Source organism: Anolis carolinensis, chromosome 5 (genome assembly GCF_035594765.1).
Source record: "Anolis carolinensis isolate JA03-04 chromosome 5, rAnoCar3.1.pri, whole genome shotgun sequence".
NCBI lineage: Eukaryota > Metazoa > Chordata > Lepidosauria > Squamata > Dactyloidae > Anolis > Anolis carolinensis.
The window spans coordinates 75147787-75171445 of NC_085845.1; the positions used below are offsets into that span (position 1 = coordinate 75147787).

Genomic DNA, 23659 nt, shown 5'->3' on the forward strand with positions numbered 1-23659 from the left:
AATAATAATAATAATAATTTTATTTATATCCCACCACCTTCTCCCAGAGGAACTCGGGGCGGTTCACAAAACACTCAAGGTGGAACATGTAAAACACAACAAGTGCAAAACAAAGCACAGACAATAAACAGTTAATATAACATCATAAATTTACGGTACGCCCTGGTAAAACAATAAAATACAGCAATTTCTGTAGGTAAAACAGTAGTATTTGATCTCAGAATTGTAAAGTGCTTAATAAAGAATCTAAGGGTCCTCATATTTATTATTAAAGAATCTAAACATGGTTGCAGGCTTGTTGTAAAAGCCATGTCTTTAGTTGTGTGAGAGTGGGGGGGGGGGGGGGGGAGAGAATAAGATAGTCAGACAAAATGGGTGGAAGCATGAAGAATGCAAAAGGAATTACATTGTTGACTTTCTCTCTTTTTTAAAACATGCCTGTCCAGCTTTCTAATTCATAATTTTCTGCAGGCAGTTGCATAGAAGTTCCTTGCCTGGTATCATGTAATTTGCCTGTATTTACACAAATAGGCCAGAGGGTGGAAGTGTTGATCCACATGAATGAAGTCCAATATTTTTGACTAAGGAAAAACTTTTGAGGTGGTGATTTGATTTTGGCCTGGATCCAGATTACCTAAACAACATCTGCTGGAGTACTGTAACTTTAAAATGGAATCCATTTGTACCTCTGTTCTGATTTTGCAAAAATATCATGGTCCCACAGGACCAAGAAACTGCTCCAGCCCAATTAGAATCAGGCAAAAAGACCTTTTTGCTTTGGGTGACATAATGGTAAGATGATCTGACATTTGCAAGGGCTCTTTGATCCTAACTGGGGGTTGATGCGAGCTCACAAGGAGAGATGAATGTTTTTGCCAAGAAGGCTTCAAGAAATCCCAATAAAAACGGAAGAATCGCGTTGAAAAAAAGCAATATATTTTGCAAGTTTCATTTAAACATGTGCACAGGGCCACCTGCAATGTTTCACAGGCCTTGGCCCTTTTTTTTCCCAACCAAAACCAGAAAATCCCTGTCCAGGGAAAAGTGGGAGATTGTCCAGCTTTCAGTACCTTCCCTGGAGAGAGAAACAAGCCATAAAATACTTGGCTTTCCAGCTGCATTTCCAACGGCATCAACCTATTGGCATAAAGCCCAAGTGAGCTACTAGGACTATATTCTCTGTCCAAGGGATTGTCTAATCCTTGATGTTGACTCCTCTTTGATTTGATGCAAACTGATGTAAACTTTCCTATTTGACTTTCACTTACTCTACACACACTGCAAGGGCTGCACTTCCTGGAGTGTATTTGTGCCAAGGAAAAGCTGCCAGGACAGCTGAGAGGAAAGGCTTCAAAAGAAAGCAGACCTGGCACACCTATATGTCAGTTCCATATACAGAAACAAACTGGACGCAGGTAGTTGGATATTAATCGAACATCCTGCAACATTTCACAGATGAAAACTGGGATATTTGTGTGGCCAAGCAACATCAGCATGTGGTTAAGATGGGGAAAGTTATGAATGAATGGGGAATGGGGGAAAACACATAAGCTAGGAGAGGCTGCAGCAATTTGCTTTTGCCTGAGGCAACCGGGAAGGGCATGATTCTGCCCTCTCCTGCTATGTCCGCTGCTAAGTTAAAGGAGTAAGAACTATTTTCTCACCAGGAACTTGGTTTCCAACAGTTGGATTAAGCCATGTTGAGGGGAGAGAAACCAGGACAGCTGAAAAAACGAAACAGAAGAGTGGCCTATCCCAGTCAGCTGGAACCTTTGGAGAGTATGCCCTGGCAAGATAACATTGTCCTGCTGGCATACCAAACAGAAATAAATGGTCAGAGGGTTTCAAATGAATGGGTAGGGGCTGCTGATATTGCAGTGAATATTGCAGTTTTAGCTTGAACCTTTAAGTTTCAGTGCCCAACTTGTTGAACCCTAATCCCAAACTTCTGTTCAACGTCTGATTGCTTCTTTGAAATTCAGGCTAGAATCCCTGCCCGTTAGCACAGCAGGTTAATCACCAAGCTGCAACAAATCTTGCCAACTGGAAGGTTGAGAGTACGAAGCCTGGGTCAGGGTGAGCTCCTGACCTTTGGTCCAGCTTCTACCTACCTAGCAGTTTGAAAACAAATGTGAATGGATAAATAGGAATCACATTAAAGCGGGGAGGTATTTAGGCTAGGCATTTTGATCTGAAAAAAGGAGGGAGTTTACGAACAAAGAAAACTCTACAGCAGGGAGATGAAGTGATAGCACCCCCCAGTGGCCAGAACCAAGCACAGCCTTCAAAGATGCCAAAAGATAGGAAAGCCTATATATACCTCTATCTGTTGTCTCTCTTGTCATTGTTATAATCAGCATTGAATGTTTGCCGTATATGTGTTCTGTGATCCACACTGAATCCCCTTTGGAGTGAGGATGGAATATAAATACTGTGAATAAATACCACCTGAGGCAATTGCCTCACCCTACCCAATGGTAGCGCCTGGCTGGTGCCTGTTTACAGCACCGCTCCAGGGCAAGGAACACTGTCCACCCATAAACTTGCCTGGAAAGTATGGGCTTGGTTGCCGTGGCCAGCCAGGGCTATTTAAGTGATGTATCTAATTGCCAGTCATGCTGCCAACCATGTTCAGATGGCAAGGAATACAGCTCGTCATTTGTTTTCCTTGGCTTTCTCTTGAGTTCCTTGTTTTTAACAGGACTGTTGATGGCTTTCACTGCAATTTGTTTTTGCTTTGCCATGATGTGGGCGTATGTCTATACCATTACTGTTCTTGGCTTACTGCTAAGTATGGTATGTATTGATGCTGTCTGTATATCATAAAGAAAAGATTGTATTCTGTACCCACCATAAGTATACAAATCCACCACAAACCAAGCTGCTCTGCTCTCTTTTAAAAACAACCAAAGGGAACATACATTCCTCTGGCTGTGTTGTCGAAGGTGTTCATGTCCGGAATCACTGCATTGCTGTAAGTTTTCCGGACTGGATGACTATGTTTCAGAAGCATTCTCTTCTGATGTTTCACCCACATCTATGGCAGGCATCCTCAGAGGTTGTGAGGTCTGTTGTAAATCCCACTTGCCTAGTTTCCAACAGACTTCACGACCTCTGACGATGCCTGTCATAGATGTGGGCAAAACATCAGGAGAGAATGCTTCTGGAACATGGCCATACAGCCCGGAAAACTCACAGCAACCCATTCTTCTGGATGTTATTGGACTACAACTCTCAGCATTCCAACAACATCTGACTGATCATATGATTCCCACTCATTTTAAAATATGAAATGTCTTGGAACATGCAAACTTTTTTCTTGATGGTAGCATCATATCATCACAACAAAGGCTAGGAAAAGTAATATTGGGATTACATTGGGATTCTGTATAACATTGGGATTCAGGAAACTATGTCCCCAAAAGGTTACTTTTCAACACTCTGCTAATGAAAATTGAATTGTTTACTACTCTTGTCACTTTGTTATGCCATTAAAATATCACTTGGCCATAACAGAAATGCAGCTTTTGCCTGTTATCTGGTTGAAATCCCAGAACCAAATGCCTGCCTTTCTAACAAATTGCAAGAATACTAATTCAAACAGTAAGACATTTAACAAATTGTCCCCAAGCTGTTGAACATTTGTATTTTCTGAATGTAATCTCTGAGATACAAAAACACAGAATGTATAGCTCACTAATATCAACCAAGCCATGGTTATCCTAATTAACATGGTATTGCTATTTAAGTAATAATGAAACAGACCAGGAGATATTATAGACTTTCTTGCAAGTAGAGAACTGGACTCTTGAGAAATCCTCCTGGTCCCACCAGGAAACCTATGCATAGTTCCCCAAAGGTAAACCCCGCAGAACTGATGGGGATTCATCTGCAGTGAACTTGTATAGCATTAATCCTATCAGCCTATATGAACACTTTCAGAGAAAGATACATGGTAGAAGTGCATCTTGCTGAACTTGGAATATCTTTAATAAAGCAGCCCAAAATTAGTAGCCTATTCCCTTACTTTCCTCTAAGAACAATAAACTCTTTAAAATGACAACAAAAGGATATCTGACTCCACTTATATGCAAACATATACACTAACGTGTGTTTTTACCTGACTTGTAAAGCTAATCCATCTCATTTCCTATGGAGCTCCCAGTGGCGCAATGGGTTAAATCTTTGTGCCGGCAGGAGGACTGCTGAAGTGAAGGTTGGGTTGCTGACCTGAAGATTGCTGGCTTGAATTCAAGAAGAGTGAGTGAGCTCCCTCTGTCTGCTCCAGCTCCCCATGAAGGGACATGAGAGAAGCCTCCCACAAGGATAGTAAAACATAAAACATCTGGGTGTCCCCTGGGCAACATCCTTGCAGATGGCCAATTCTCTCACACCAGCAGAGACTCGCAAGTCACTACTGACACAAGCAAAAATCTCATTTACTAGCCATGTTCAACCAAAATTGTTGCCATAAGGAATATCTCATAAAAAGAGAAAAGATAACACTTGAAATTTGTTCTTTCTATCCATGGCATTTCACTGTTTAGGCAGCAGCTTAGCATCTTTTGTACATCATTCGCTGATGATCTACAATGTGTGAAAATTTTTAATTACTGTCAACTGAAAGTCACAAATACAAACACTTCCCTTCATATGGGCCACAAGAGATCTAAAACTACAGATAAAAATTTAAGACAAAGCATCATATAATGCTTTTCAATTGAGTTAAATCATTTTTCTATCCAAGACTGCATTTCCTTCAAGATAAAACCTAGCAGGATAGTCAGCATTGTGAAGAGTTTTGAATATGGGATTATGACTGCAGAGAACAGAGTTCAAATTCCCATTCAACTGGGTGACATTGAACAAATCACATTCTCTCATCTTCAGAGGAAGGCAATGGAAGGCAAGGGCAATCCCCCTCTGAACAAATCTAATCAAGAAAACTTTGTGATAGGTTTGTGATAGGTCTTAGGGTCATCACAAATCAGAAATGACTTGAAAGTACACAACAACAAATAACCTACATACTGACAGTCAGTGTTTGGCTTTCTTTCGGTCACTTCTCTGCCACTTTCTCCTTTTCTCTCCCTAACCAGGAGCTTCCAGAAAAGAAAGACAAATGCTTGACATCATAGCTTGCAATATACATTTCAGATTAGTAAGAGAATCACATGTATTTTGATGTAGAGCTGCAGATTGACACCCCTATTGTACAGGAGCATCCAACATACCCTGAAAAAATATTTACCTAAAATTTAAGCACCAATTGGTGATAATGGGGCTGGAGAGAATGTTAAATGCACAGGACAAGATAGATGGTCCAAAGGTCTGTTCATACTCAACATGTGAAAATGGTTGCGCAAATACTGATGAATAAGTGTTTGTGTTGTTCAATGATCCACAGTGAGAAGACATCACAACTTCATGCTCAGACTGATGCATCAACAGTATGTGCCTTTGTCTAAGTCCCAAGTCTAACACTGCGCATCCACATGCTACCAAAATTGATGGTGGAAAGAGTTATCTGAATCTACCCTTCTGCTATATTTATCTCACTTCTTTTCCATGTTATATGAAAATATACCACCCATATTCACTTCTTGAGAAGCAAAATGTTTCTTAACCAAAATAGGTGGAGTCTATAAATGGAAAAAATATGGAATGTTTTTAGGAGTAGGATATTCTCCCAGTTCTTAAGGAGCCGGAAATGAAAGGAGAAGCCTTTGCTTTTGTTTGTTTTTGTGTATGTGTGTCTCATTATACTGTAACAAGGCATTGAATGTTTGCCTGTATCTGTTTATATATACTGTAATTTGCTCAAAGTCTCCACAGGGAGAAGGGCAGAATATAAATAAAGTAGTGTTGTTGTTGTTGTTATTATTATTATTATTATTATTATTATTAAGAGTTAAGGCAGTAAGTCTCAAGGCACATCTACACTGACCACTTAATGCAGCTTGACAACATCTTGACAGCATGGTTTTTAAATAACATGCACTAGGAATGCTCTCAGCAGTGCACATTAAGAGCTTTACACGAAGAAAGTTGGAGGGTTCTCTGAAACAGAGCTTGTAAGGTGCATCTGTTTGACTAAATGTAAACAACATCATATGGCAAAACCAATTAAGTGATAGGCATTCCAGAAATGTGCACATGTGCAACAGGGAGGTGAAAGAAAACCTGATTACTGTACTTCATGGCTGTGAAGCTACGGATCCGGATCCTGGAACAGGTTTGAGGCCAGCCTCTGTGATACATATAAGGATCATCAAGGTGCATATCAACACCTTGGCATGTTTTCAGGACGTCACATGTAATCATCCACACAGTCAAATCACTTCTTTCTCTGCCAGTTTCACACCAACCTAAGTGGTAAACGTAGCTGCCTTCAAAGGTCTCTCATTCATAGGGTCGCCATAAGTTGAAATCAGCTTGAAGGTACCTAACAACAACAACGAAGTGTAGGGTCATAGAATCACAGAGTTGGAAGAGACCACAAGGGCCATCAACCTGCTGCCAAGCAGGAAAAACACAATCAAAACACTTCAACATATAGCCATCAAGCCTTTGCTTAACAACCTCCAGAGAAGGAGCACCACAAATTGAGGCAGCATATTCCTTTTCTGGACAGTACTTCCTAAAATTTGGGTGGAATCTTATTTCCCGCAATTTGAATCCACTACTGTTCCTGGTTTATAAATGTCATTTCCTAATCGCTTCAATCAACAAAACATGGAAAAAGCTTATTAAACTGCAAAAACTTTGTTTTCACAGGACATCCTGCAGCATATTTTGCTAGAGTTTTTGAATGAAAATCTCATTGAGTCTCAACCAATTCAACATAGTTTGTGGCAATGACAAAAAAACCCCAAAGTATCTGGAGTATGACAACTTCTTTCAAAGTAAGTACCGCACAATTAAACAGGAAATAACACTTTCAAACCAGGAACAGAAAAGTTTTCAAATTTTGTTACATAGTGTTATTCCATGTCCTAGCCTCCAACAGAAAACAAGCTTGGGCCCTCCTCAATGTGACATCCTTTTAAATATTTACTCTAGGCTTTCTTTTCTCCAAGCTCAACATATCCAGCTCCCTTTCCATTTCCTCCAACATGTGCCAGTGGGGAGAGAAAAGCGGTGAGGGATGAAAGGACTGAAAAGGACTGTAGAGCAGGCATGGGCAAACTTGGGCCCTCCAGGTGTTTTGGACTTCAACTCCCACAATTCCTAACAGCCTACCGGCTGTTAGGAATTGTGGGAGTTGAAGTCCAAAACACCTGGAGGGTCCAAGTTTGCCCATGCCTGCTCTAGACACAACATATTATTTGAGAACACAGAAATGCTGGACCACTCTAACAATCACACAGAGAAGCCATTGAAATCCACAAGCATGTGGACAATGTCAACAGAAAGGAGGAAACCATGAAAATGAACAAAATCTGGCTACCAGTTTTTTTTTATAAAACTCTAAAATCAAGACAGTAAATAAAGAACAACACTCAGAAGACAGGAAACAACCAGGGAGTTAAAACCTCCCAAAAAAGGATTCCCCCAGGAATGAAGCAGCCAGGCTTTGAAGGTGCAAGGCCATCCATTGCTAATCAATGTGGCCAATTGAAACATTCATACTTTCCTCAGACAAGAGTTCTTTCTTCCACCCTGAATATTCCACCATATATAAATCCCACTTGCCTAGTTTCCAATAGACCTCACATCTCTGAGGACGCCTGCCATAGATGAGGGTGAAACGTCAGGAGAAAATGCTTCTGGAACGTAGACATACAGCCAGAAAAATTCACAGCAACCCAATGAGTCTGACAGTTGCCTATTCATGCAACCCAGATCCAGTATACACGAAGGGGGCAGCAGATTGAGTCCCATCATTATTTTAACAATGAAAGTCCTCTGGGTGATCCTGGGCCAGCCACAGTCGCTTATTCATGCTATTGCTCTTCATAGAAAACGCCACTAGGGGGCAGTAGAGTACTGCAAACCTCAATCAACTGGCAGTTCTCCCGCAGGATCAACAACCCACAGACGCTGTAGAGACCGAGGCGACCCAACGGCGGCGATTTCGCGCTGCTTATTTCCCTGGAGAAAGCAGCATCCAGCCGAGCCGAGCCGCCCCGCCACATCACATAGTGGCCACCGAAGAAATCGGCCACCGCTTGGCTCCTCCCTTGGCCAGCCCTCCTGGCCTGACTCCTTTCCTATTTCCGAAACTTGGAGGAGCCTAGTTGCAACTCTAATCCCCTACGAAGGAGCGCAGGGAGCCTTCCTTCTGGAGAGGTTTAAGAAAAAGAGGGTGGAAGGCAAGAAAACTGCCGAGTCAACCCTTTCCAAGGGGAAAAAAGGAAGGATCCGGGAGCTCAGCAAACCACATCCAACCCCATCCTTCGTCAGCGGTTTCAAAATGCGATTTTTCACTCCCATTTAGACTGGAATCTTGGCTGGAGGGAGCAAAACAAAAGGAAACGGGCAAAACTCCTCTCCCAGTCAATGCATTTTGCTTATGCCAGATTATCTGGCAATGTGAACTCATATAATCCAGTTCGAAGCAGATAATATGGGATCAGATCCTGGGATATAGATCAGTGTAGACCCAGCCCCAAATAGTAGCTGGAAAGTTATTTTGGGGCTACAATTCCCAGAGCTGAAGGGGGAAAGTAAGCTCTTCTGCACTTTGAACGCCCACAAACACACTCCCAAGTCTGACAACTACCATGTGAGACTACACAGAGAAGCCATTAAAGTCCACAAGCATGTGGACAATTACAACAGAGAGGAAACAATGAAAATGAACAAAATCTGGCTATCAGTATTAAAAAAAACTTTAAAATCAGAACAGTAAATAAGGAACACCACTCAGAAAACAGAGGCATGAATCAATCAGGGGCAGCTAACACTTCCCAACAAAGGATTCCCCCAGGCAGTAAGCAGCCAGACCTCGAAGCTGAAAGGCTATTCCATACTAATTAAGGTGGCCAATTGAAACATTCACACTTCCAACAGAAAAGAGTTCCTTCTCCCGCCCTGGACCTTCCCCACAGGTATATAAACCCCACTCGCCTGGTTTCCAACAGACCTAAAAATCTCTGAGGATACTTGTCATAGATGCACGTGAAAGGTCAGGAGAAAATGCTTCTGGAACATGGCCATACAGTGCGGAAAAACTCACAGCAACACACTCCAAGTCTCTCTTTGGAGGATTTTTCCTCCCAAAACTCAACCCAGGCAACTTTGTGAAGTTTATAAAGAGTTTATAAAGAGTCACATTTCCGAAGATTTTCTCTCCTTTTTCTAAAACTTTTATCCTTTTTCTATGTCCTTCATTGTATCCTGGGGGCCCTTCCACACAGCCCTATATCCCAGAATATCAAGGCAGAAAATCCCACATTATCTGAGTGTAGATTCAGATAACCCAATTCAAAGCAGATACTGTGAGATTTTCTGCCTTGATATTCTGGGATATAGGGCTGTGTGGAAAGGCCCCTGGAGTTAGAAGGAGCCATCTAGTCTTTGGCTAGGATGGATGCCCATCCAACCTGTCTTTGTGATGCTGGACTACAAGGCCCATCATCCTCTGCCACCCAGGAAAATGGTCAGGGGTGATCGCTGTGATAGTCCCAAAACACTGGACGCCTTCCACATAGATATATAACCCGGAATATCAAGGCAGAATAACCTACCTTTGAACTGAGCTATCTGAGCACACTGCCACATATCCCAGTTCAAAGCAGATCGTGTGGGATTTTATTCAGCTGTGTAGAAGGGTCACAACGTCAGATTTACAGAGGTATTTTGATGCCACCTTAACTGCCCTGGAACTTGAAGATGTGGTTTAGGAAAGGAAGAGAGCCTTATTTTATCAAAACACAAACGGCAGGATTCCATACAATGGCGCTGCAGGTAGTTAAGTGAAATCACAGCGCTGTAATTGTGCAGTGTGAAAGAGAGCCTCACCTGGGAGATCTAGTGTGTTTTTTTTCCATTATAAACAATCTAGTAGCTTAAATTCCGTCCCGCGTGACACAAGCGGACAAGGCTGAATGCTATGGGATCCTGGGAGCTGTACTTAGGCATCAAGCACTCTTTGGCACAAGTTTAGACCCTTGTGCCACTTGGACTGCTGACCTTGGAGGTTGTGTTGCTGATCTGAAGGTTGCCGGTTCGAATCCGCTAGATGGAGTGAGCTCCCGCCTGTCAGCTCTAGCTTTCCATGCGGGGACATGAAAGAAGCCTCCCAGCAGGAAGGTAACACATCCAGGCGTCCCCTACATCTCTGTAGACGGCCAATTGTCTCACACCAGAAGCGACTTGCAGAATGTTCTTAAGTCGCTTCTAACAGGATTAAAAAAAAACCTGGCAGCAAAGGCTGAAGAACTGATTTTTAAAAAACCCTCCCATCTCCCAGGAGCGCATAACATTGAGCCATGGCAGTTCAAGTGGTACCAAATTATATTACTCTGTCATACTCTGCCTTCGATTCAGCATTTTTAAATTATAGACCTGAATTCGAAGAGTTGAAGAGAATCCAGACTTCCAGCCCTGTAGAAGACAACAAGATTCTCAGTGGGAAGAAACTCTCGCAAACTCTGCGTGTATCACAACATTTCCTCCGATCTCGCCACTTCTTCATGCTGCTATTATTACACTGAGCGACACATATTTTGGTGCCTCTAACGTTAGTCCTGTGTCAGGAGCGACTTGACAAACTGCAAGTCGCTTCTGGTGTGAAAGAATCGGCCGTCTGCAAGGAAGTTGCCCAGGGAACGCCCCGATGTTTGATGCTTTACCATCCTGTGGGAGGCTTCTCTCATATCCTTGCATGGGGAGCTAGAGTTGACAGACGGGAGCTCACCCCACTCCCCGGATTGCCAGAACAAGGGTTTAACTTTAACCCATTACCCACCGGGGGCTCCTAGCCCTGTTTCACAGGATTGAGCCATAGCCATTAACGTTCTGATTTATTCATTTGTTATTATTTTATTATTTATTTTATCTATTATTTTATTTACAGCACTTCTACCCCGCCTTTCTCACCTGATGGGACTCAAGGCGGCTTACAAGACTGGCAAAAATCACGTTATTATTGTTGTTGTTGTCCACTGGCTAACACACATTTTGGTGCCTCAAATATTAGACCTGTTTCTGGGTATGTTTGATCTTCTGATTCCAGAAATGGCACTAGTTTCTCCCATCAGCTCTACTTTTTGAGATACAGAACATACACGCATTATACAAGTCTTCTGGCTCATAGAAAAACACCATAGCAAGTACTTTATCTAAGAAACTGCAGCTGATGCAGTCTATTCAATGCCATTTTCTAAATCATAGAAAGAGTTGGAAGAGACCTCGTGGCCCATCCAGTCCAACCCCCTGCCAGGAAGCAGGAAAATCGCATTCAAAGCACCCCGACAGATGGCCATCCAGCCTCTGCTTAAAAGCCTCCAAAGAAGGAGCCTTCACCACACTCTGGGGCAGAGAGTTCCACTGCTGAACAGCTCTCACAGTTAGAAATCAGTGCCTTAAAGAACTCCAGGAACAGGCCTAAAAACCAAGACACCAAGAAAAACAGTAGTAGTAGTAGTATCCCACTTCCCTCTCTTAAAGGAGACCAATTTCCTGGGTAAATCCCCCAGCGATGACCTATAAAGCCCCCTAAGTATTTGGCAAGACCGATGAATCCTGAGCCTTGGGTCAGAAGGCGCAACCAAGGCTCAGATGGCAAAGGATGCGGCTCAGAGCTAACCCAAGCTTTTCCAAATGAATCGTGGAGCAGAAAGAACAACAAAACAACAGCACCCACCCAACGCTCTTCAGTGTTTTCTTTCTGGGACTGTTAGACCTCAATCCCAGGGCTGAGTTTGGGGTGAAGGAGAGAAAAAAGGATTCTCTTCTTGGATATTATCCAGTTGATAGTGGTATTATTCCTCCAAAATATGAGAAGCTGGGATCCAATCAGCTGGAGAACGTCTCTCTCCCAATTTCCACAACACAAGAGAGCCGAGGGACTTCCGATCCTGGGTCTGTTTGCCAAGCGAGTCTCCCAACAATCAAGAGGTATCTTCTTCGTCGCCCTCAAAAAGCGAAATTAAAAATCGGGGAAGGAAAAACATTAAATCCTTATGACACACTCCAGCAGGTTTGAGACGAAAAGCACTTCCTTTGCCCCAAACTTCCCGAAGCGAAGGAACATCAGGGAAGGAAATCTTCCAGTGATGATGGTGATAAGAAGAATAAGGTTTAAAAAAAGCATCACGCAGCAGAGACGATCCAAGAGATTCCCAGTCCAACGCCGTGGGGAATAGGGTCTGTAAAAAGTGGGGAGTTTCTGTATTTCGGGGAAGGGGGTGAAGGGGATTGTGTTGCTCCTTTCCTTCTCCGACTCCTGACTGGCTGCAGCTTCAGAAAAACTCCCGATTTCTCCAAACAGGGGGTAATATATCCCGGAACAAAATATCACGTCGGGGGTGGGGTAAGAGAGAAGTGGGAGGGGCTCCGAGGGGGCGGGGCGAGATTCAGGATCGACGGCGGAGACAAAGAGGAGCCCAAAACAGCGGCGTCCTAAACTAGGCAGTGGATTTAGTCAACGTTGCGCAATGGAGAGTAGACCGGGAGAGAGATTTTTCCGGACACTCTGCCCAATAGAGAGTTTCCTCCCCCCCCCCCCCAGCAGTGTTGGCAGTGCCAGGCGCCCGCCTGTTTCCGTGGGCCGCCTTTTGCCCAAGTCTTCAAACCTCCTCCCACGCTTTCCCGCCTCGGAGCCAGAATCTCGTCCCTGAAGGAAACACCCGCCTCCCTTCTCCCCTTTCCTCCGACCCTGAAGTTCATATTGACCAAATTGGATGTGGAAGGAGAGGGGGGGGCGGTTTCATCCTGGCTCCGGGACCCCCTCGGTGTTGAAATGGACGGGAGGAGAGAGAGAAGTGGGAGGAGAAAGGTATAGCAAGGAAGTGAGAGAAAGAAAGGAGGGAAGGAAGAATGAGGGACGGGAGAAGGGCAAGGAAGGGAGAAGGAAAGGGAAGGGGGAAGGGAAGGAAAGAGGAAGGAAAAGAAAGGAAAGGGAAGGAAGGGGAATGAAAAGGAAAGGGAAGGGACGGGACGGGGAAGGAAAGGAAAGGAAAGGGGAAGAAAAGGAAGGGAAGGAAAAGGAAGGGAAGGCGAAGAAAAGTGGAAGGGAAGACGAAGGGAAGTAAAAGGGGAGGGGAGGGGAGGGAAAGGAAGGAAAGGGGGAAGGAAAGGGTCTATTTTGACTATTTGATAATGTTCGAGCTGGGGCGGCCTGACAACAAACTGCCACCGAAGTGCTGGAAAGAAAGCCCTTAACGCGCATCAGTGCTCTGTGATTTGTGCAATAATAAGCACCACCGGGGCTTCCAACGGGTCCCAGGGTTTCCTATGGAATCATCTGCATAGTTTCTTCAAGACTGCATCAGTGCAGAAAGCCTCCAAGAGTCAATGCGGGCAGTTGCCCCCCACCGCCGCGCCCCCTTCCTCGCTTCGCCTCCGGATCGGGGACTGATGGGGTGTCTTCACCTTTCCCCCTCCCCACAAAGTTAGGGGAGTCCCCCCCCTCCCCAGTTCTCCTTCTCTGGCAGTTTGGGCAGGAATGCTCCTCCGCCACCGCTGAAGGATCTGGTTGTCATTAGCGCGGCTCCAGGAGCCCAGGCTTGGCGTTGCCTCCTTCAGAGGAGCGAGAGGAAACGCCGAGACATGGAACGGGAGAGAGGGATAAATAAAGCCTAAATCCAGACCTCCATCCCCTTGTAAACCTCGCACCTCTCCCCAATGAGAGGCTGGAGCTGGGAGCAGGAGGATCCTAAATCTCCCTCTGAAAACTTTTTCCAAAATCCCAGTTTCCTAGTTTAGTTGGGTGCGGGGAAGTTGCCTCCGAAGCGAGCTCTTGCCTTACCTTTTCGGCCTTAAGAGGAGAGCGGGTTTATGCTCCTCCGGCCCCGTCTCCCTCTGCTTCTCCCCCTCCTCCTCCTCCTCCTCCTCCTCAGAAGCGGAGCCCCGTAATTGATTCAAGGCGAGCGCCCATCCTGCCCCGACGGAGCCTGGGCTTCGAGGGAAGAAAAGCGCTGTCAGGAAATGAAGCGCGCTCCCTCTCCTTCGCCCGTCGCCCGCTCCGCCTTCCTGCCAGAATAAGAGCCTCCCCGTTTGCCTTTCGGGGCTCCGGGCGCCTCGGGAGGGCTTTTACGCCGCAGGCGAGGGACCGGGACGCGTGTGGGTTAACCCCCAGGGTTTATCTAGTTGGGGATGAGCGATGGGGAAGGGGAGAGCGGGACCAGATGGCCGCAAGGGGGGGAAAAGGGGGGGGGGGTCTTTTGCATCCCCCTCCTTCTCCTTCCCAAATGGTCCCAATTTCGTGAATGAGCACACGTCCCCCCCCCCCCCCCCATTGCGGAACACATTCTCCTAAGAAGGATGGTGGGTGGAAGCGGAGATGGAGGAAGAGGAGAAGGAAAGATGCCCTAGGATGGAGGTTGCTGCGGGTGCGCCTCTTGAAAGCGCTTACTGAAACCGAATTATTCCCCAATCAAAGGACTGGAGAAGTGGGCTTTTGGAAGTCGTTCTATCCTTTTGTTACAGGACACAATTTCCCCCATGGATTGAAGGCGGTCCTGTCCCGAACAGAGAAGGAAAGGCTTCAGAAGACAGAGCATATCCAAGGAGTGAGTCCAGGAGGAAATAATGGACAATGGATAATCAATAATTGGGCCACACCGTTCGCAGAAAACCCACACACACGGATACCTACATACGAACTCCAACCAACACCCAAGTAAAAAAAGAAAAAGAAGCAAAATTACAGCCCTGGCAGACCCTGCAAAAATAATCTGCGGACGCCACTTCCTACAAGGGAACTGAAGCATCTAAACTGGGCTCTCCAGGCCAATGGATTCTCCATCACAGACATCAAAAGAGCGGCAAGGCCAAGAACAAGCCAAGAGAGTAAAGACAAAGATCCACCCAGAGGAAAAGTGTTCTTACCATACATCCAGGGAACCACTGACAGCATGGGGAAGCTGATGAAGAAACACGACCTACAAACTATCTACAGACCCACCAAGAAAATCCAACAAATGCTACCTTCAGCAAAGGATAAGAGGGATCCTCTCACCTCTGCAGGAGTCTACCATATACCTTGCAGCTTTGGACAAGTCTACAGAGGGACCACCAAACGAGCATTAGCCAAAAACGAATCAAGGAACATGAAAGGCACTGCAGACTAACTCAACCAGAGAAGTCAGCCATAGCAGGGCCCTTGATGAACCAGCTGGACACAGAATAATATTTGAGAACACAGAAATGCTGTGCAACCACCATATCAGGCGACACAGAGAAGCCACTGAAATCCACAAGCATGTGAACAATTCAATAGAAAGGAGGAGACCGTGGAAATGAACAAATTCTGGCTACTAGTATTTAAAAAACTAAAATCAGGACAGTAAATAAAGAACAGAGGAATTCCAGACATGAATAAATTAGGGCCAGCTAACACCTCCTAACAAAGGATTACACCAGGCAGGAAGCAGCCAGGCCTTGAAGCTGCAAGGCTTTTCAATACTAATCAAGGTGATTAATTGCGATATTCACACTTGCCTCCAACAGACAATAATTCTTTCTCCCACCCTGGACCTTCCACAGATATATAAACCCCACTTGCCTAGTTTCCAACAGACCTCACAACCTCTGAGGATGCTTGCCATAGATGTGGGCGAATCGTCAGGAGAGAATGTTTCTGGAACACAGTCATACGGCCCGGAAAACTCACAGCAACCCAGTGATTCCGGCCATAAAAGCCTTCAATAACCCAATGGACAAGAAGGTCCATGGCTGTCCCTGAAAGCTTCCCTGCTTTTTCTCATTAGAAAGAAGTCTCTCGACTGGCGAGAGAGGCTCTCCCAAAGGCCTGTACTGTGTTGTGGGTGTACTGGTTTTGGGGACAGGGATGTTGGAGAGACTTCGGGGTGTGAGCTAGAAGAGGCTGCGGTTTATTTTCCACCTCGAGCGCTCCGGATCTCGGCATTTCTCCGGTGCTGTTCCGCATTAGAGGCCAAGGGGGCGCCCCGAGTCCAGGAAAGGAACGAGAGGCGCCGAGGAGGAGGAGGAGGAGGAGGAGGAGGAGGAGGAGGAGGAGAACGCTTGCCAGATCCATTTCGAGGCGCACGCCGGGATTAGAAAACAGAAACAGCTACGATTCCAGAAAAAAGGAGGGGGAAGGGACATAAAGGTCCAGGCGTTTGCCCCCCCCCCTCCCCTTTGATTCGGTTCTGACCATTTCTTCCCTCCAGTGTGAATGACAGGTCTATGGAGATTTAGGGATGTGTCCCATTGGGTAGCAGCTCTGGGGAAGGAACTTAGAGAGAAAAGGAGCATCTGTCCTTTTCTCAAGGATGGCGCTGTGTTTGGTTCGGATTCTCTCAGGGAGCCCAAGAAAACAGGGAAAGAGATTTCATCTTCCTTTCTGCACTCTCCAGATGTGGCATGCCTCTTTGGGACAGCTGGCTAACTCCCAAAACATCTGGAAATCTGAAGCGAGAAAGGCTTTTCGTGGTTTGTATTTGTTTGTAGCCCTCCCGTCGCCCACTCAGTCCTCGGCTCGCCCTCTCTTTCGGGGTTCCCGTGCCTTCCTCCAAGCCCCTTCGCTGCCTCCAGCCCCCTTCATTGCCTCCATCCAGCCCCCTTGGTTGCCTCCAGCCCCCTTCGCGGGGTCTCCTTTCCCCTCCCGCATCTCGGGCTCGGCTGAACGCGCAGCCCGGACTATTGCTTCCACATGTTCCTTCAGGAAACCTTTGGAGGGGGGGGGGGAACTCCTCTGAACAGCGGCCCCCTTGTTCGGAATGCTAACAGGATACCGTATTGCTTGGAAAGGACTCGCAGGCGGCCACGGAGGAGGCGAACATGCTCTTTCGCGGAGTTTTACTATCGCTTTAAAAGGTTATCCAGGAAATGCACGTTTATGTTACGGAGAAGATGGGAGAGAGGGCGAGGAGGAGCTCACGGAACCGACTCCTCGCCACCCGAGAGCCGAGGGGTCCCTGGCTCCCAAGTTTCTCTTCTTGTTTTTCAATGACTCAGAATGTGAGTGTTGTGGAATTAGTACCTTGTGGATGGCAGGCAGCCTTAATAAGGGAAAGCTCAGTGGGGAACACACAGGCAGGGAATCCGCCTTCTGAAAAGACCAACCAGGTGCCCACAAGCCATGTCATGATCCTTTTGCGCCTCTTATTGCTGTTGTGTGCCTCTAAGTCACTTAGGTGTTATGGCGAGCCTATTACTGGGTTTTCCTTGGCAAGATTCGTTCACAGGAGGGTTACTTTTGCCTTCCTTTACGCCTGAGAGAATGTGCCTGGCCCAAGATCACCCAGAGGACTTCAGTGGCCTTAAATACCTCATCATTGAGTCTGCCCTGGATAGTGCTGCCCTAAAGCAACGCACTGCCGATCCCCTCCAAGACAGCAATATTGTTTGTTATCAGCCCTTTCGCAAGAAAGGGGAAAGTTGGGCTGCTATGAGTTTTCCGGGCTGTATGGCCATGTTCCAGAAGCATTTCTCCTGACGTTTCTCCCACATCTATGGCAGTCATCCTCAGAAGTTGTGAGGTATACTGGAAACTAGGGAAGGGAGGTTTATCTATCTGCGGAGGGTCCAAGGTGGGAGAAAGAACTCTTGTCTGTTGGAGGCAAGGGTGAATGTTGCAATTAATCACCTTGATTAGCATTGAAAAGCCTTGCAGCTTCAAGGTCTGGCTGCTTCCTGCCTGGAGGAATCCTTTGTTGGGTGTTACTTGACCCTGATTGTTTCTTGTCTGGAATTTCCCTGTTTTCTGAGTGTTGTTCTTTATTTACTGTTCTGATTTTAGAGTTTTTTAAATACTGATAACCAGATTTTGTTCATTATCATGGTTTCCTCCTTTCTGTTGACATTGTCCACATGCTTGTGAATTTCAATGGCTTCTCTGTGTAGCCTGACATGGTAGTTATTAGAGTGGTTCAACATTTCCGTGTTCTCAAATAATATGCTGTGTCCCAGGTAGTAAGCAGCCAGACCTTGAAGCTGGAAGGCTATTCAATGCTAATCAAGGTGGCCAATTGCAACATTGACACCTGCCTCAAATAGACAATAGCTCTTTTCCCCACTCTGGGCGTTCCACAGATATATAAACCCACTTGCCTAGTTTGCAACAGACCTCACAACCTTGGAGAATACCGGCCATAGATGCGGGCGAAACGTCAGGAAATAATGCTTCTGGAGCATGGCCATACAGCCCAAAAAACTCACAGCAACCCAGTGATTCGGCCATGAAAGCCTTCCATAACACATTATACTGTATCTTTTCCTTCTCCTTGGAATCTGAAGGGTGGGATGGAGGAAGTGGGGGCTGCAGTTTATTCAGGCAGATAAAGTCTAGAAGAAGCTGATCAAGGGGACTTTTGTTGCCGAAGGGTCCAGCCCAGATTGGAGAAAGAAGACAGAAGAAGACAACGAAGAAGAAAGGGAAAAAAGAGACAGAGGGAGGAAGAGCAGAGAGTGGGAAGGAGAAAGGGGGGTGGGGGAGAGAGAAGAGAGGAACTGTTTCTTCTGGTTGTCATTAGTAGCCTGATTTGAATAATGCCTTTGTTATGATGGTGGAAGGACTTGGGATTGGATGGAGGACATGAAATATCCCTTCAGATGCAGATGGATAAGACAGGGGATCCAGGGGCAGACGTGCAGTGAGCGTGAGGTCCTCCGACCCATCAAAGAGAAAAGAAGGCCGGATGTATCACTTCCAGAGTTCGGAAAACGTTTGAGGATACAGCTCCCAGAACTATAAACTGCTCAGCTGCCATCCAAAAAAGGAGAGCAAAGTTCTGAATCAGAAAGCTGTGCAGATCAGGTCAAGTAGCAGATGCCTCTGAAAGGATGCAGCAGCAAGACCTCAGAAAGCCAAGAAACACTGCCTTATAAAGGACAGATAGACCCCATATCTTTCCAACACATGCAAAAGATTTACGTCATGACCCCTGAGTATTGTTTACTAGGAGGCATGTTGGCTGGGGAAACGCAGTCCAAACAGTAATTTTCCAGGGTCTGGGTAGATAGGTGGCTAAATGTATCAGAGGGCCCTTCCACACAGCTGTATAACCCAGAATATCAAGGCAGAAAATCACACAATAGCTGCTTTGATATACCTGAGTCCACACTGCCATATTTTCCAATTCAAAGCAGATATTGTGGAATTTTTTGCCTTGATATTCTGGGTTATATGGCTGTGTGGAAGAGCCCTGACTTGCTCAATGTGAGGTCTAGTTAGTTACCCAACTGCAATAAGAGAGGAGAAGGAAAGACTGGGGCCCTTTCCACACAGCGGAAGTGGATTATACGCATCTACACTGCCATATAATCCAGTCCAAAGCAGATAATCTGGATTTTACATAGCAGTGTAGAAGGGGCTTTGGGGGTAATTTTTCAAGTTCCTAAAATATAGTCTATAGCACCTGGTATTGATTGGTAGTCTCCCATTCAAGTACTAACCAGAGATGACCCTGCTAAGCTTTCATTGCCAGATGGAATCTGGTATCTTTTGGGTATGATCTCAAACAACTAACATCTCAAACAGGATCTACACTGCCATATAATCCAGATTATCAAATCAGATAATGCACATTATCTGCTTTGAACTGGATTATATTACGCCCCTTCTACGCAGCTGAATAAAATCCCACATTATCCGCGTTGAACTGGAATATATGGCAGTGTGGACTCAGATAACCCAATTCAAAGCAGATATTGTGGGATGTTCTGCCTTGATATTCTGGGTTATATAGCTGTGTGGAAGGGGCCTGAGTATCCCTCCAGCCCCTTTTCTTCATCATTGCAGGCAGACAGGCTTTGAACTCTTGTTGTTGTTGTTGTTGGAGTAAGATCTGACCAGGCGGCTAGAAGGAGAAGAGCCCGAATGCCCCCTCTGTGTGGTCCTTGCTGGGAAGACGGCGAGAAAAATCTCCACCCTTCCTCCCTCCTTCCCCGCATCCCTTCTTACAAGGCTGTGTTTAGTCCTCCTCTTTCCCCCTCCTTATCTAGGTAGCGGGGAGTTGACAGAAAGCAGGGAATATTGACACCATATGTGCCCTTGTTGGAAAGCCCTTGCCCTGGCTCCTCTGTCTCTCTCACACAAACAGACGGGTCGCTTGGCCATTTGCTGGGAGGGGCGCCCCACTGAGTTGGAGTCAAGCGCCACGACCCCCGCCCTCGCCCCCTTTCCCATCCCATTGTGCTCACTGCTCAGGAGCCAGCCAGCTCTGCTCACAACGACGGATCTGTGATCAATGAACTGTGGCTTCGGGCCCCAAAGGGAAAGTGCCACTGGTTGTGAGAGTTGGAAGGCGCCTTCGAGGGCAATCCACATCCAGGAAACCCCCGCAACGAGCAACTAGGGCAACCCCAGTTTAGCGGGTAGTGGGATGGGGGCTGGAGACACGTTTTCCATGCAGTCCGGCATTTATTTGGGTGCTCTTGTTAAAACAAGACTGGGGAGGCATTTGATGTTTTGAATTGATGGGCCCTTCTACACTGCCATATAAAATCCAGATTATCTGCTTTGAACTGGATTATATAGCAGTGTAAATTTATATAATCCAGTTCAAAACACATCATTTGGATTTTCTGCTTTGATAATCTGGATTAAATGGCAGTGTAGATCCAAATTTGGATGAATGTGGCTGTTTTACACCAGTATTTTCCAGAATTTAAGTTAGGATCAGATCCTTCCAGAGAACCACAGTATCTATACATATCAGTGCTCAGCGATTTCATGGACTTCTGTGTGACTAGGTAACACACTCAGATCCCCTCTATACTGTCATATAATCCAAATTAATAAATAAGATAATCCACATTATCTCCTTTGAACTGGATTATATGAGTCTACACCTCCATATAATCCAGTTCAAAGCAGATAATCTGGATTTTATACTATGACAGTGTGGAAGGGGGCTCAGTTTTTGTTAATCCCGTATGAGGGTCTCAATCCAGACCAAGTAAATCAACTGGAAAGCCATGTCCTCAAGTGTACATGAGCAGAATTGCAGAAGGATAATAATTATACGTCTGGAGTCTCTTTTACCTATTCCTCTTCATCAGGCAACTTCATTTCATTTCATTTCCTAATGACTCTGGACTGAATATGAGGATTTAATCCATTGAAAAATGACTAATTTGTGAATGATATGAATTCAGAGCTGCAATCCTTCCTACACCCATCAGGAGATAAACATCCATCCTGTCGACTTGGTATAGAACTTCCTACACTAAAATTAGAAATAGCAACCTTTTCTCAATATTTGGTCTCGTTCTATCCCGCTGCTACTCGGTCTTTTTGATTTGTGAATTAATCAATTATTTCCCAAACCTAACCTTGAATATATATATATTCATCAAACTTGTATCGATAGAAAATGAATAAGAAGACTAATATGTACCTTCACCTTGTGGTGTGTAATGTAAAGTTTTTTTTTTGTTCACACAACTATATTTTCCCGTATGTAAAGAAACCATTTTATTTACGGAAATAGTTCATGGTCGGAATCACTGGATTGCTGTGAGTTTTCTGGGCTGTTTGGCCATGTTCCAGAAGCATTATCTCCTGACGTTTCACCCGCATCTGTGGCAGGCATCCTTAGAGGTTGTGAGATCTATTGGAAACTAGGCAAATGGGGTTTATATATCATGGAATGTCCAGGGTGGGAGAAAGAACTCTTGTCTGTTTGAGGCAAGTGTGAATGTTCCAGTTGACCACCTTGATTAGCATTGAATAGCCTTGCAGCTTCAAAATCTGGCTGCTTCCTGCAACATTCACACCTGCCTCAAGCAGACAAGAGTTCTTTCTCCCACTTTGGACTTTCCACAGATATATAAATCCCACTTGCCTAGTTTCCAAGAGACCTCACAACCTCTGAGGATGCCTGCCATAGATGTGGGCGAAACGTCAGGAGAGAATGCTTCTGGAACATGGCCATAGAGCCCATAAAACTCACAGTTAAACAGTTACCTTGTTTATAAAACGTTCCAAATCCATCTGAACACGTTTCTACAGGGATCGGTAAAAAGGCATTGAGGATATGCATTCATTTGCTATAAAATGCAATTTCCCAAGTCGTATACCAAAGTGATTTGATCTGTTTTGATCTGCACATAATATTCTACTAGTAGCCAACAATCTATAACTCGTTTTTTATTTTAAAAAATGGGATTCTGTACCTGTTGGAAACACATTCCACTTATAGAAACACTGCAGCGTTTCTCCTAATTGCTTCAATTGCTGCATAAGACTATAAAGAGATACTAATGAAGTCAATAATCCAACATGGTGTAGGGATTTGAGCGTTGGGATATGACTCTGGAGACCAGGGTTGGAAGCTTGGGCAAGTCACACTCTCTCAGCCTCAGAGGAAGGCAAAACCAAATCTCCTTTGAACAAACATTTCCAAGAAAACGCTGTGATAAATGGGTGGTCTTGGGCAAGTCGCATTTTCTAAGTCTCAGAGGAAGACAAAAGCAAATCCCTTCTGAACAAATCCTGCCTAGAAAACCTCCTAATATGTTCTCCTTAGAGTCGTCACAATTCAGTAACTAAAGGCACACAACAGCAGTGAACTCAATAGGGTTTTCCTCTTAGCACATAGGAATATGCTGTTAAACTACTAAAAAACAAGGTGATAGACTAGCACTTCACCCTCCATACAAGGAAGGGAAGTTACTTTGAAATTTTGGAATGGAAATTGCTTCGCGCTTTCGTCCTAATGAAGGCACTTGGGGCCGCAGTTGAAATCTACTCCATCGCTCCAAGTGCCTAATTCATAATCTATCCCAAAAGTGTCTTCTTTAAGGCAAAATTCGTTTACCTCTTCTTTATTTTGATACTTTAGGATGCACTTTTAGTAATACACCCTGGGCTTCAATCGACTGAACTCGTGCATGTCTAAAACGTTTTTGGGATTATGACCCCAGCATCTGAAGTTATGGAAACATGTTTAAGAGCATCTTTCTTTATATATGTTTTTTTTTTAAATCTCAAATGATCAATACTATCTCCAGTCCGGGGTTGGGGGTTCAGAAATAAAACCGAGATAGCTCTTAGATCAGGTGCAAATAGATCTGAAATGGTAATGGATGGAAGATCACAGTGGATTATAGGTTCAAAGAGTAAGGTTTCTACAAAGTGTTACTGTCGTTTGGAACTACTAAGACGTTCAATATATTTGACAGTTAGGAAACTTACATTTCATTCATATACTCTGAAAGGTGTGGCAATAAAGGCAGACCACACTTCTAATCTTCTGTTATCATCCTGATTATCTGAATTCTCATTTCTTTGAGCTGCTGACTACAGTTAGGAGGCTGTGGAGTACTTCAAAGCAGGGAAGACATTAGGTCTGCACAAATTTCAGGCAGGTTCTTATCATTTAAGATGGGATCTCCTCGTTTTTCCAGACATCTTCGTGGTATCTCTGTTTTTGCCTTGGCTACATTTCAAAGGAAAGACATAGCAAACCACCTCTTGCCTATGGGAGTCGTAGGGTTGCTATAAAACACACCCAACACAAACACGTGCATTGCTTTATAGCTTTATTGCAACCATGGCTTAATGTGTTGTCGAAGGCTT

The 23659-nt window shown here is 45.0% G+C and overlaps 1 protein-coding gene across 2 annotated transcripts in view; it reads right to left on the minus strand.

Annotated features, from left to right (window-relative positions):
* The window catches only part of pdgfra (platelet derived growth factor receptor alpha), a 69182-nt gene extending 55076 nt beyond the window's left edge, over nt 1-14106 (minus strand). Inside the window, exon 1 of one of the 2 annotated variants that reach the window (XM_008111676.3) lies at nt 13919-14106. The gene's annotated coding sequence lies outside the window, so the exon portion shown is untranslated. Of the gene's footprint in view, nt 1-11812; nt 12416-13918 lie in introns of those variants that run through there. The other variant, XM_003221560.4, reaches the window with a different exon arrangement.
* Between the last annotated feature and the right edge of the window lie 9553 nt (nt 14107-23659).